This window comes from Anas acuta, chromosome 5 (genome assembly GCF_963932015.1).
Source record: "Anas acuta chromosome 5, bAnaAcu1.1, whole genome shotgun sequence".
Taxonomy (NCBI): Eukaryota; Metazoa; Chordata; class Aves; order Anseriformes; family Anatidae; genus Anas; species Anas acuta.
Genome location: NC_088983.1, coordinates 49,384,663 through 49,399,451, shown reverse-complemented (window position 1 = coordinate 49,399,451; position 14,789 = coordinate 49,384,663). Strand labels below are relative to the sequence as shown.

Here is a 14,789-nt window from a genome sequence, read left to right as displayed (position 1 = left end):
AAAAGATGCAGGGTTTGTGCTGCTGGTGTTTCATTTCCAAATGCAGCTTTACCCTCTGCAATGAAATCATCAGCCCTCTACTTCATAAACATCCCCATCTCTCTGAGTAAGTCAGGTGTTCCCTCAGCAAACTCTTAAAGTTTGGGTGTCTGGTGACAGCAGGATAGGTGTGAGGGTATCTGGCTTTGGCACTAAGTTCATTCTCCGATCTACTTTGCTGCAAAGGGTCAAGCATTTAGGCTTAGTATTGCAAGCCTGCCACCAGGATCGTGGGATTTAAACCCCTTTTAGTTACATATTCTTTTGAGATGCCTGCATGAAAGGTATCAGATAACTTAAAGGGTTTCCCACCGTAAAATTATGCAGGTATTTATTGAAATATAGCTAATGACTGCCAATTATTAACTGAAGAACTACTCTCTTTAGCTTATAGCAGACTGTGGAGTGTCTTCATCTCGCATTGGCAGACGTGCCAGTCCTTACTCTGAGGGACAAATTGTAAATACATTGCAGAGGACCTGCACCTCCACAAGCACCTGACCTCTCCAGGAGCTAAGGAGGTAATGGTACTCTGCACATTGTAAGCTGAAGCTCAGATCTTTTTCATTTCTCCTTTCTAAGCAGCTCTGTATACAACTCCTATTTAATTTCACAGTCATTCCTATAACCTAGCGGTTGATTTTTTAGGGCGTTTGGACTGTTTTGAGGCACAGAAGCAAAATGCAATAATGCCTGTAGATGCAATCTAAACTTGCTGACTTCAATCTGGAAATAGTGCTTTGAAAAAAAAAATTAATTCTAGTCATTTATATGTGTCATGCCCACTGACAGGATTGATGAAAATGATGATGAAAATTCAGAAACATGTTAATTAAGGATAAAAATTTGTAATAATATATTGCAATGTTTTGTATATGACTGAATGCCACTTAGGAAGCCAGAGAGTTTGGCACTGTGCTTAGCAACAGCTTTTGATGGATTCAAAATAATAGTAATCCTGTTCTTAATATATTGCAGCAAAATGATAAATGTAGATCCAAATACATTTATCAATTTGTCATCACCATTAACATCTATCAAGTTAAACAGGAGTATTAGCATATCACCCTATATCCATCTATCCATTAGGATTCATCTCCATTATGGCTTCAGAGTGTTTTGATCTTTAGCTCTGCATCAAGCTTGAAGCTCTCCTGAATATTGCAACATTATTCTCTTTAGAAAGCAGAGCTGGAGATCAGTTTTCAAAGGAGGAGCCATAATAGGCATTCAGATTCCCTCATATCATTCACACGCTTCTCTGATAACATCTTAACATGCAAAAACTGTATGCCTTGATGCATTGGTACCCATCACAAAAATAAGGAACTGTTTTCAGACATGCAATTCCACTGGCAGCCCTTTCAGAAAAGCAAACCCAACCACAACAAAGCTCAGAGAGAGCAACAAGCTTCCCCATCCCCTCACACTGTGGATAGCAGAGCCCACGGCTGCAGGAGGCACCTGGCTGCACCTTTCCTGGTGCCCCAGGAGTGCCAGGTTTGGGGGCAGCACCTCAGAGGCACCGTGCCCAGCCTGCCCGCTCCCAGAGCACTGCCTGGGGCACGCACATGGTTAACGCCAGCTCTGGTCTCTGCAGATCCGACCTGCTCTATTTTCTGTGTGCAGAGAGGGTTTTAATGAGCATCCAGAAAAAAGTGTGTTATGGCAGACCTGATCTGGGATGTTCTGCTCGTACAAATTCAGCTAGCTTAAGTGCTAACCTCCCTTCTTCCTCTCCGTGAGCCCCCAGGCTGTGGGCTCTGCATATTACAAAATGCACAGAAACTGCAGCACTCCTTGCTCTACACTAGCTGCTGGGCTTTCTGTCCCAGTGCGATGGAAAGGGAAGGCCCCGAAGCTCTGGCTCATTCCTCTTCATTTTATTCCTCGCCCATCACCCACCTGCAAAGAGCCCCCTGCCGCGCAGCTCCCACCTGGCCCCGCTGTGGCTGTAGTGGCATTCCCTGTGTGTGACTCAGGAATTACGGATGGAAAAGGCATTGTTAGGTCAGTTTGTCTGTGCCCTTGACGGAGCAGAGGTTGTTCTCTTTTGCACAGCCAACCTTTCTGTCTCCTGCCTAGGCCCTTCTTACAGGCCTGCACAGAGGAGCTGCCCTCCAGGAGATGGGAGGCCCCCATGCTCTGCCAGGCCTCCTCCACCTGCCTCCCATCCTTCTGATGGTGGGACCTGGGGTGGGCCAAGGCCCTTCTCCTCGCCTTTTCCATGCCAAGGGCATAACTTTGGCCTTCACAACTTCAGCCCTGTCCTTCTGCTCTCAGCACAAACTGTGCCCATGCTGGCACCGCTTGCTCCAGAGTTACCGACCCAGGCTGCGCTGGGTTGCGAGCTCTCCCCTGCTGCCAAAGCCATGGCAGGGAGCAGCACATCCCAGGGCACTGCCCAAAAGCAGGGCTTATCGCTCTGCCCACCGTGACACAGCTGGCTTCCCTTCTCCCCACTTCACTCTAACCAATGTTAAACTTCATCTGGAGCACTTTCAGAGCAGTCCTCACACTCCTCTGCCCTGCCCACCCCATGCACGTGGCTGCCCCAGTCCATCCAGACAACTCCACATCCCTACGCCACTTCCCCAAGCCCAGCAAAGTCCCAATTTCAGCAAATCTGACGCAAAGGACAAAGTTCAAAATCAGAGATGATGATGCAAAGTCTCAATGCCTGTTTTACCTTTTAATCCTTCTCTGGAGCAGCAGGGACTACCCTAGCAGATTCAATTGCAATATAAAAGCACTTTCAAAAACCTGCCTCCTTGCCATTCCGCGTATTTATGAATGTACATATAAATTAGGCGGTTCTGTACTTACAGTTCCTAGCTACAAAGCCAGACAGAGGTCTTCTTGTTTGCGAGCTCCTCACCCCCACCCCTCTCACCGCCTCAGCTCGCAGTTTTATTATACTTGACCTTCCGAGGAGTCGCATTTTCTGGAAGGACTGATTAGAAATCCATTGTGTTTGCGGGCTTTCTTTTTTTTTTTAATTCCAAAAGTAATTTTGTTTCTTTGATGTGAGTTTTATTCATTACCCAACATGTCAATATTTTCAGCTAATGATTGTAAAATCAGTAATCATAGACAGGAAGTGGAGCAGCAGGGTGATTATGTGGTTCCCACTTCTTCTGCTCACCTCCCGGACAATTAGCATATCAATACTTCCCATTAACGTAATGGGCAGTGTGTGAAATTTCCAGTCTGCTTCCAGAATCCAAAGCAGGTGAAGACAAGCAAACAAGAGAGGATTATTTGGCAGTAAAGTAGATAATCAATAAATGAATGCCCAGATCAATACGCATCCCCTAGCAGGACCACAGCAGTTTAGCTCCAATTGTCCCTTAAAGAGGTTTTAACAAATAAATAACAAAAGGCAAATCGATACGTCTGGATGATGACAATTTGGTTCAATTTGCAGGAAAATGCCATAAAACTGCATTACGTGTGTAAATCCCCAGCTCAAGTAAAATGTTACACCACCTATCTGTGCCACCTGAAGGTCTGACAGCTTAATTCATGGCACTGGTTTAACACCTATTTTAAAAGCTGAGCGTCTCTCGTTTGCTCCAGGTCATGAAAAAACACATCATGAAAGCCTCTTTTTATGTGCAGATGTGGGATTTTTATTTTTTTAATATTTTCTCAAAATATTTGTGCTATCTATCTCACACTGATGCCTTTGTATACAGGGTAGAGGGAACGCAGCAAGAAGCAGAGAAGTCATTAAAAATACAAGGCTGGGAGGGAATGGAATAGCCAGGATCCTAAAACCTTCACGCGAAAATAAGACCTGAGCTAAACTGCACTTTCTGAGTGCTGGATTTTAAATTTATTCTTTTGGAATTGAACCCTGAGGTCCTTAATCAGACAAACCTCCCCAGAGCTTGAAAGACGGTCTTGACCACAAAGGGACTTCAAGATTAGATAAGAGGTGAAAAAGGGAACCCATCTTGGCTCTTCAAAGCCCTCCTGAAATGCAAGGCAACAAGATGATGGGAGAAGAGCATTTTTATGGCGTTTGCAGTTCCTAACTGGAAACCCTGCTGGTGTTTTTTAAATTGTGAATTTAGTCATTTTGTGTTTGCTACCAAGAGTAAATCGAATGTTTGCTTACATTAAAATGTTTAAAACGCTCCATTTTTAAGCAGCAAAAGGAACTTGGGGTTTGTCCAAAGCTTAGACTTTTCAATGGCTACTGCTCTTCACAGATAACGTCCTCCTAGAAAGCACTTCTAGGCTTCACCTGTCGGCACCCTGGGCAGTGCAGGAGACTCAGCAGAAATTTATGATCCAACCAGGAACTTGTCCAGATTTCTCTGATTTTCATAAGTGTGAAGGAGTCTCTGGTTATTACAAGGAGTTCTGAATGACGGGTCATTTTTGGGGCACAGGACAGAGGGAAAACTTCAGTGCTTGTAGCATTGTCATTGTGGTGGCTCTAATAGCGCTGATCCGAGGAAAGGGCACCTCCCGTTTCCTTGCCACAACTTCTGAAAACTTTGAGTCTTGCTAAGTGAGAAACAAGCTGGCCAAACAGAGTTGAACAAGTAAGATCACATCCCAGGCTTGTATGGCCAGAGGTGTGGTACAGGGGCCAGCAGTACTGCGTCTCTGTGGTCCTACTGCCAGCAGGGGAAGCGGAGTAACAGCTGCAGGAATCTGGCCCAGCAGCCCGGTTGTCTCACCCAGACTGCATGCAGCATAGGCACAGCTATAGCATGGATTTCGATACGGGATATTCTTCACATCCCTTTTTAGTCTTTGTTGCTTGTTTGTGATCAATGCAGGGAGTCGGAAGGGCGTAAGACCCCAAATTGTAACGTGAAGTTGTTCTTATTTTACACAAGAGAGCAATGGCATATTGAAACACTCACTTTGATGGTTTCCCTGGTCTGCAGGGAGTGCTCAGTAAAAGCTTTCTGCTATGTCTGGATCGACATAACTGGGATTGCTGGTCCCATATGAATTGAGCCAGGAAGTGCTGCAGTATGGAGATGGTCCAGATAGGAAAGCAAATGTCACTGACGGGCAAGATCTAATTTCAGCGTTAGGCTAACGATGTGACTGATGCTGAGCCAGTAGGAAATGATTATGGCCTAGATTAGATTACACATGCAATGTCAGAAGAGCCCTTCTCCATCCCTCACCCCCCTGTGTCCCTGCCCTTCCCCACCACACTCTAGAGAGCAGCAGCCCCTTGCCTTTTCCCTCACACTCCTCTTAGAGCAGGTAGGTTGGAGAGCTGTATAAGCAATTACAGGCTCCATAATAGTGTTCCATCAGCCACCTTCCCTCGCCCTCTCCTGAAATCTCATTAAAGAAAAAAAGGAAAACCTGTCTGTATGGAAATCCAAAGTGACCTCTCCTGCGCGTGCATTGGTATTTGTTTCACACACCAGAAGCACAAAGGGGTTTGCAGGTCCAGAGGCTGCTGGGAGCATCAGCAGGGCCAACAGCAAAACACATGATGGTGCTGCAAACCAGAACCCGCAGCAGTGCAGTCACACCTGAAACTCTCCTGCCAGCAGATTCACCTGCCCTGTGCATCTCCCCCTGCAAAAGCCTCTGCTTCTTCTCTGTCCAACAAAAGAAGTAAGTGTGTGCTCCACTGCGGGACAGCTGATGTTTGTGAAATGTGCCATGCTGTGTCGTTGACTGAGAGAAGCTGTGTTTGCCCATACTCCATACTCACAGTACACGAGGCATCATGTAAGAGACTGTCCAGCTGACCTCTAGAGACAGGGTACAGCTTTCATGGGTGTAGAGGAAGACCACAGAACCACTGCTAGAGAAGCTGTCGCTCCAGTTTTACAGTATTTTATTTTTCATATAAAACCAATGCAAATTTGGATCGGAGCACAAAATGTGCCCAAAGGGTTCATTTTTTTAGAAGCTGGGGCTAATGTTCCTGAAATACTTTCATTACTGTTTGTATTATACTTACAGTCCTGCGCTAGATGTTGCACAAATACCTAGCACGTGCTTTTCCTGCCTGTACATGGCCATCGGGTTGATTGATTTCGGTTATTTGTTAACTGCTGAGCATTTATTTATTCAGTGTACTATTAGAAACCTCTTAAGGGTGACTAGAGCGCCATATAGGCATTCCTTTGGGTTAGTTGTAAAAATTTAGTGACATAAACAGGGAGCACTGCCCTGAGCTTGCAAACATTAGAGGAAGTCAGGCCCTAGTGGAGCTGTTTGAAATGCTGGCAGCTGGACCTGCTGCGATGGCATGAAAATGGGAACTATCTTTATTAATCCTCACCTCAAAGCCTCATGTTTGAATCAGTCAGTTCTTCTTTCTAAATTTGACAGTATTAATGGCTAAATTGCAACGCGCACTGAGGTGTGGCAGGTCAGATTAGACTGGCCCAAAACCGACTAAGAAGTGTCATTTAAAAGACAGCCCTCCCTGCTCTGATTTCTGCACAAAACAGAAGCTCCAGTTTAGAAACACATTTGAGTACAAGTTTGTATGGTATACAATCAATCAGGATTATAAATTATAGAAAATGGATGGGTAAAGAAACATAAAATTGGGAAAAATCTAGGGCAAACAGAGTTGAAGACTTTAAAATGAGGAAAAAAATTATAAAGTATTTTTTCAAGAGTGAGAGGGATCCTAGCAATAGCATTAGTTGATCATGACAAATCTCCTGTCTTCATCTCACACCAATGCAGGAGGGCATAATTTTTTTCTTATTTGTACAGAGAAGGAAGGAGTTAATGACTTGATCCCACATCAGGTCCGTTACAATACTTTAAAGCACGTGGTAACTAAGCAGGAAGCAAGGCAACAAGAACACAAACAAGCAGCTATTAACATCAGACAGCTTAAAATCACCACGTCAAGTCAACTTCTGTCCAGCATGTTATAATAGACCTTGCATCAATCCCATCCCAAATAAAACATGAAAGAGTTAAACCAATGCTTAGGGTCTGCCCTTCTGCTCTGAAGCAGGAGCTAGAGTTTCCACGTCCTCCACACAAGAGACGTATGGCCTATATGCAAAGACCTACCGAAGGCACTTACGAGCTTCCAAGAAATCCTTCTGGGAAAGGGACACACTCAAAAGACTGTAACACTCCATTAACAAAATTCTTTCCTGCAGCATGTAGGATTGAAAAAATCTCTTCCACTGTGATATTACTTTTTGCCCTTAACTCTTACCTCCTCCACCTCCCTTTTGGTAGCGCTGTCAGGGAATTCTTCAGAGCATCTGTGATTCATATTTAGCAGTCTGTCTTCCTGAGTGTCATCGCAGGGAGTCGCGGAGGAAAATCCCCACAGGAAACATCAGAGAAATGCAAAAGCAGACACCTGGAAAAAAACAAGACGGTTATTAAAAATGGAGAAGACACCTTTGAATTTAACCTGCATCCCGAGGAGAGAGGGGGAATTCAACCAGGAATGGGAAAACAATTTCGTGCTGTAAGACTACCCCAAAAAGTCTCGGCCTTGGCAGAGTACTGGAGTGCTGGCAACCCTTTCCAGCACGAGTTATATTAGCTAACCAAAAGGATATCCTATTCCATTCATTTTCCTTCTCGGGAGCCAAAAGCTAACCCTAGAATTTCTTTGCAATCACTTCCCTTTTATTCTCTGTCTGTTTGGACGACCGCTCCCCGGTGTGCTAGCGCCGTGCTTGGCCCCAGGAAGGCCTCACTCATGACCGAGGCCCCTGCGATGCTGTCACGACAGACGTGCTTGGGAGAACAGCCCCGCGTGTGCCTGAGGTGATCACAGAGCCTCTCTGCCCCTGCCGGCTCCCCCCACAGCCGGGTGCTCTTCAGCAGGAGGGCTCAGGTGGCCGAAACCCATAAAAGCGGAGAAGCCGAAACCTCCCTGATGGGAGGAAAGGGGCTGTGGGACACCAGCTCCAGGAGGACAACTGGAGGGGAACTGGGGACCGAAGCAGCACCTCAAGTCCCACCTGGTCCATCCCGCAGCAGGGAGATAACCAGAGGACAGCCGTCAGCCCCGGCTCCATCTCACAGGGCTTAATGCTGCTCTCAACTTGAGGAGCCTAAATACGAGGCGCTGCTGGTCTTTCTGTAACAGGCACTATATTATTATACGCGTTTATCTAAGACACCCAGCATCTACACGCTGTTATTAGGGAGCAGTTAAGGTCAGACAAGCGATTAGTTAACAATAGTTTTCTGACTCAGCTTACGTGCCTCGTTCGTCCCTATTCAAAACGATTTGGTTTGCCGACAGTCATATAATTTGCTGCTAGGTAATCCCCAACATGCGAGTGTTTGGCCATGAAATCTTTTCTAAAATTATTAGAAGCTGAAGGCTGAGTTATTGTTCTCCCAGAGAGTCTCTTCCTTAGCGCGCTCCCTCTGAGCTCGGGGTCTTAGTGCTCTCCTTTGCAAGCACACAGCTCTCCGTAGCTCCTAAAGCCCTACTGATTAACAAAGTCAATTAGGAAAATTTACATAATACTGCAGATTTAAGGCATTTTGTTTCTGTACGCATTTTGCTCTGATTCACAGATATTCACATTTATGTGACAGGCAGTACCCCGAGCTGCCTGTTTGGGATTCTTCTATGTGGACGTGAAGGAGGCGAGTTAAACGTGAGCGAACACAGCGATACTGAGCTGGATTGCCCCAGTCCAGCCTTCTGCAAAAGCATCCGTCATTTCCAATGTCAGACTGAGAATCTTACATTTGTTTTGACTGCGTTAGGAGAACAATGTCTCCTTATCCCAGCACTCGACTAGTAAAAATAAATGCCTATAGCAGGGAGGAAAAATATTGTCCCTGATTTCATATCCCATCCAATGCAATTATTTTCTTTTCATTTCAAGGCTTGTTTCTTTCTGTCTCCTTCCTTTTTTCCTATTAGCCTTCTCCAGTAAACAATAGAGGGCTCGAGAGGTTAGCAGAGATTATTTTCTTTGCTTTAGGAAGGGCACATCAGCACATTACCTCAGCAGACACAGATGTGTGGTGGTGCTCTGAGCACCACACCGCCAGCCGAGCACCCCACCGAGGGCACTGCCCTGCTGCCCCCCAGGAAAACCCCTAAAACCCTGCCCAGAAGGTCAGGCTGCTCCTACACGTGCTCCCCTGGTCTTCATCACGTGTACTGGGATTGCTGGTCTGGTGCCGGGGTGGGAAGGGGAAGCCTCGGGAGGCAGGGCAAGGAGTTACAGCTGGAGACTGGGGTTTGGAGACCGGCTTTGCAAAATAAAAACTGGCCTGACAGATCGAGAGCTAGCTGCACTTTCACACGCTCTGTTTTTCTTAGCATTGTGAGGGGTCATTAGTATGGGCACCGTCGTTTTGAAGCTCTCTTTATGCACACATATATTTACCTCTGCACCAACCCATTAAGTAAATCTATTAAAAATAAAACCGGCGAGAATGAATGGGGCCTTTTCCTTGTGTTTTATAGCTCGTAATAAAACAGGGCCTTTCCTTTGACACTTTCTTGATTACTCAAGTCAAAACGCATTTTTTACAGCTCTCAGATTTCACTGCTTCAGTGCTGGCTCAAAGGGGACAGGGCAGGGGCTGCACACTCCTGGTGTCGCTGCTGGTTGGGTTACACGTCTGTGGGGTCCCGCAGACCAAGCCTGCAAGGAGAGCGATGTGGTCTGAAGACAGACACAGGCCAGTCCCCAAACATCCCCGCCGACCAGCACCAGCCGAGCTGGGGGAAATGGCGAGGCGAGCCACTGGCGTGGGGATCGTCCCAGCAGAAAGCCGATAATGGGAAAGCTTGCAAAATCCAAACTTAATCTCCTGCGCTGCAGAGAACTAATCCTCACACTTGACATTAATCTTCCCATGGAGATAAAACACCCTCATCGTCCGTGCTGCTCACGGAGCCTGGGAGCAGGGCCCGTGGTCCTCACGAGCTGCAGCTGCAGAAATTGTCATACAAATTTTGTCTTTCTGGTGTCCAGCACTGCAGCATGGATGGGGCTCTCCTTGATGACAACCCGACCTTGCTCTCTTTTTAAGAAACACACCTTGTGTTATTATTACTTAAGAGATGCTCCACGAATGAACACCTTGCACCAACCACGTGCACTGGGGAGGTTTCGATGCTGGCCCAGCACCTCCGTAAGCAGCAAGGTAACACTTTGGGCCTCTGTGGGATCAGGAACTGTTGAACTTCACCATTTGAGGCAAAACTCAAAGGACACATTCCTGTGTTCATCGGCAGCCACGCTGTGGCAGAGCAGCCCAGCCTGGCCAGAGCCTAAAAGCAAACCTCCAAACAATCTGTATGCATGGCTCTTACCAGGCATTAACTGCAACCAGAACTAGACCTCCCCACACTGCCAACGCTACGAACGCAGAACAAATTTCTCAGGGTTTCCAGCCAGCTCTAGGATTTGCAAACAGCAGAGAAGCGGGAGGTAGCAAGGGAAGTAATCGAAGCTCCTATATATCATATTGATTAAAACATGAGGACTGCCCTTCAAGGATGAACCTCGCATCGGGAGGGAGATATATCAGCTGGCCTGGTAAGCTGCTTCCAGCTCTGCCTGCAGCCATCAGGACATCTGACTACATTGTCATAGATAAAAACAAAGCTGCATCTTCAGCCCCTCTGCAGACGAGAAATAGTCCAGGAGAGACACACGTCTTCATTAACCCCTCAGGAGCAGAAGACCAAAGCAAATAACAACCAGAATGCCGCACAGATGGAAAGCATTTTGACAACAAATCCTTTGAAGGCAGATGATTTTTCGGTTGTGTTCACACAAAAAGAAAAATGCACCTCTGCCTAGCAGAAAGGGTTGCACAGCACTCGGGTTGCCTAAGAGTCCAATTTCCAAGCCCCAGAGGACGGATTTCACCCACGGGCCACTGCTTTTTGTTGGCAGGAGTTCCAGCTCGGCGTGGGTTGCTCCTCTGCTACCCAGGCTGCAGGAGCAAGGCACAACAAGCTGACACCAGCGCTTCCTCCGCGCAACAGCTGCCCAAATGTGGCATTGCTCGCATCTCCCACTTCAACATGAGAGCAAACGGGCCTGTCTGAAGGCTGCACCAGCAGGTGCACATTGCCCTTCAGCTGTACACACTCACAAAGCACAATTACAGCAAGAAGATAAAAAGTTGTGTGTTTTTTTTCTTTGCAGCCCAAGCACGGCACACCTGTGCAGCAAAGACTGGAGTGGGAGGAACAGAGAACAATTCATACCAGCACAGATGGGAGATGCTCTTCTTTCCTGCAGATGGCAACTGGATCCTGGCGAAGCCCCAGCCCCGTGCTGCTGGAGGAGCTGGCGGATGCCTCGCAGCAGAGGAAATGCCTGCACCCACCCTGGAGAGAGGCATGCGCCCTCAGCCCGTAAACATCTTCTGAACTGGCCAGGACTTCAGGCAAGAAATGTCAACACAGTGGTCATACACAGGTAGAGAAAGATGCTGGTGACCACAAAATGCAGCACTTTGAGGTTGTTTCTTCCCCTGTTACCAATCTCACCTACCTAAGCTCTATCCCTCCACCACACAATTATCCAAATTGCATTCAGACCTTTGTTCTCCACAAGTGAAACCTCTTTTTTCAGGTGCAAAAAGAGGCTGAAGAAGATGGCATTACAGTTGGACAGGCCTGCAGTGGCTGGGCATGCTGATGTGGCTGCCCCTTCATGGCTTTTAAAATCTCTGCTCCCACTCTCTTCTACCTTATATTTTCCATCTGTCAGTGTGTAAGCCTGAAGGACCATTTTGCAAACTCTTTTGACCACCTTTGACCAACCCACTTTGGCCTAAGTGATATTTTTGGGAGATTGATTTAGCAGCTCATCACCTTTCAAGTGCCAAGAGTGGCAAATGCACCCCTGGAGATCTTTCTAGCACACCATCACCTCACCCCTCTTATTAACAAGACTATCCGTCTCCAAAAGCTGCAGAGCTCTGCTTACGCGCCCTCTGCAAACATGATGGGGAGCAATTTATGGCCTTACTATTTTGAAGTAGCAAAGGTGTGGACACAGAATAAGAGCCCAGGGCCAGGCTGTGATGCTAGTGAGAAGTAGAAACACTGAGGGACACCACAAGCCACTGCTCTGCACCAAGAGCATCCCCTGCCTGGCTGCAGCAGTGGTGGTCAGGGAGGTGGGGTCACCCCAAAAATGACTGTCCTCCCCCTGGCTGTCGGTGACAAGGCCCCAAGCAGCAGGAAGCAGGGCTACACCCAATTTTTTCCCTGTAGCCAGCTGTCCTGCAGTAGCAACGACCTTGGCTCGTTTGCAGTTGTCTTTGAGACAGTGACCCAAGTTTCCAGCACATTCCTGACCTCCTTCATAACAACTTCCTGAAACTTTCTTGCTGCGATCGATGCCTTTGGTGCACTATTGCCTTCTTTCTGTTTATTTTATTTAGTTTCACTGCCATGCCTTTGAATCTCGAGTTTGCTGCCCTGCAGTCAGCAGGGACCTGGCTTTTTCATGTTTTCACAGCAGAGTCACTCCAGGATGACAAATGCTAGAAATAAATGATGGATCAACCCACTGAGCATCTGGCATTTTTTGGAACTCGCCTGGAGCCTTTGGCTTTCCATCCTTCTTAATACAAATTCAAATCCCCACAGCTGAACAGGGGTTTGGAGAACTCCCAGCTGACAACCAAGGACACGGATGCCCTGGACACCAATGGGCTCACCACAAAAACATTCACCCAGCTCAAGTGCCACTTGATCCCATGCTCAGATTGCTTGAAACACTGGGCCATGAGAGAGCCCTGGGCAGGTAGCTCACCCAGGCCATCAGCAGCACCTGGGCTGAGCAGCTTCCCACCCACAACCGCTCATTGATGAGTTGGTTGGGCCCATGGCCATCAGGAGCCACCTGCCAAAGGGTCTTTGTGCTTTCTTACCCACAGAGGATAGGTGGCAATCTGGGAACCATCACTAGATGCATCCCAGGATCCAGCCAGTGTGAGACAGGAGGACAGGACCCAGCTCGACACACAAGCACACAACCCACAGGTCCAGGAGCTAGGACTGCCGAGGGGTCTTTGCTAAGCTGCATTTCACTGTGACAGTGAGAGCCTGTAAACTACACCAGCAGTACAAAGGCAGGCATAGAGCATCTAAATGCTCTGTCTCTGAATTTCCCCAGGAATCTGAAATCCTTGAGATCACACACACGTGCGTGCATGACACTTCTGTTCGTCTGGATGAGAGCGGAAGCATTATGCACAGACAGCTGACATAATTTTCAATGAGAAAAGTAGATACTGTGACAGCTAGCTGCTGGTTAGGTCAGTAAGAGTTTGAGGGTGGCTGAGGACAAATTATGTTGGTTTTCTTTTTTTTATACATTCATCTCTTCTCTCAACACGCACCTACTTTCCTTAGCTTAATCACCACAAGGTATCTCGTTATACCCCCACACCAAACACCTCAAGCCAAACTACACCACGGATGGCCATCAGGTTTCCAGCCCGACTTGTGCTGCTGCTCTTTACCCCCCAGCACAGCCCACATAGTCCTGGCTGCATCCGAGCTGTTTGTAGGCAGCAGATCTGGTAAAAGCTAAACCCAGGTAAAAGCTGCAGCAGCCAGTTGGGGTGCAATGCATCAGGGCCTTTTCTAAGCTCTCAAGAAAAGCGGACACTTTGTGTGATTCCCCATCCTGCTTCTCCGAATAACCCTGACCTTATCTTATGGAATAGTCTCAACTAATAAAGCTATTACGGTGTATATAATAACAAGAATAAACTCTAACTGCCCCTTTTTGCAAGCTCTTCCTATTTCCTTAGGTGGTTTTACACCAAACCCATCCCTCATCAACAGGTGGTCCTTACTGGATCAGAACAAACAAACCTACCTTCACTTCTCCAGTTACTTCCTAGGAAAAAAAGAGAGATAAGGAAGAGGAGAAAGAAAGTGTGCGTGGGCAAGTGACAAGCATAGCTGGAGTAAGGAAGAGCAGTGCTCATTGTTTCATGAAATTTGCCATATGTTGTGTGGCTTCATTACTCAAATCTTGTATGTGCTTGTTTGATGATTTGATCAGCTGTTGACTTCATTTCATACTGCTGCCAATTCATGACTTGGCTGATTAGATTTGAGTTGCAACCCCAACTCAAGGATCACATCTTGCTCATTTTCAGTCATTTTAGTTAGTAAGAAAAAAAAAAAAAGAAAGAAAGCAGTCTGCGTTAGAGGTATTTTAAATGATTTGTGTCCCTACAGAGCCGCCCACCGGGTGGAGGCGCAGGCACAGGCAGCCATGGCGTTCTGCTCCTCTCTTCCACAAGCTGCTAGGACATTTCCAGGCTACAAGGCAAATATTTTGAAGGTTTTAAAGAGTATAGAGAAGGGACTCAATGGGCCACCAAGGCTGGTTTCCTGCAACTACAGATAAGAATATTTTATCTTCCTTCGTATCTTTCCCATGTAAATTTACTAACACAGAGCTTTCCAGAGTGACAGCATTCCCTTCTCCCAGGGGTTATGTGCTGGTACATATGAACCACAGGGTAAACGACAGCTGTTGCTTGTTCCCCTGTAAGCATTTTATAAAAATTTACATGAACAGATGAAACCTGTTTGCTGCTGCTCAGATCTAGATGCTTTCTTCAACAGCCACAACATCAGATAGAGATGGGCAGAGCTACAGAGCTCCAGTGCCACGTTTGCCCTCACTGCCCGTGGGAGCAGTGCACGGGGCAATGCTAACATGTCCCCTGCAAACACAGGGCTTCCAACAGTGGTGTGGTTTGGCCCTTCACTCCAGAGAAGCCCTGCCATGTCACAG

The 14,789-nt window shown here is 47.0% G+C and overlaps 1 protein-coding gene across 2 annotated transcripts in view; it reads right to left on the bottom strand.

Moving 5' to 3' along the window:
• LDLRAD3 (low density lipoprotein receptor class A domain containing 3) overlaps positions 1 to 14,789 on the bottom strand; it is a 127,286-nt gene that overhangs the window by 107,731 nt on the left and 4,766 nt on the right. For both annotated transcript variants that reach the window (XM_068684675.1, XM_068684676.1), the window contains exon 3: positions 7,223 to 7,372. The gene's annotated coding sequence lies outside the window, so the exon portion shown is untranslated. The remainder of the gene's footprint in view (positions 1 to 7,222; positions 7,373 to 14,789) is intronic.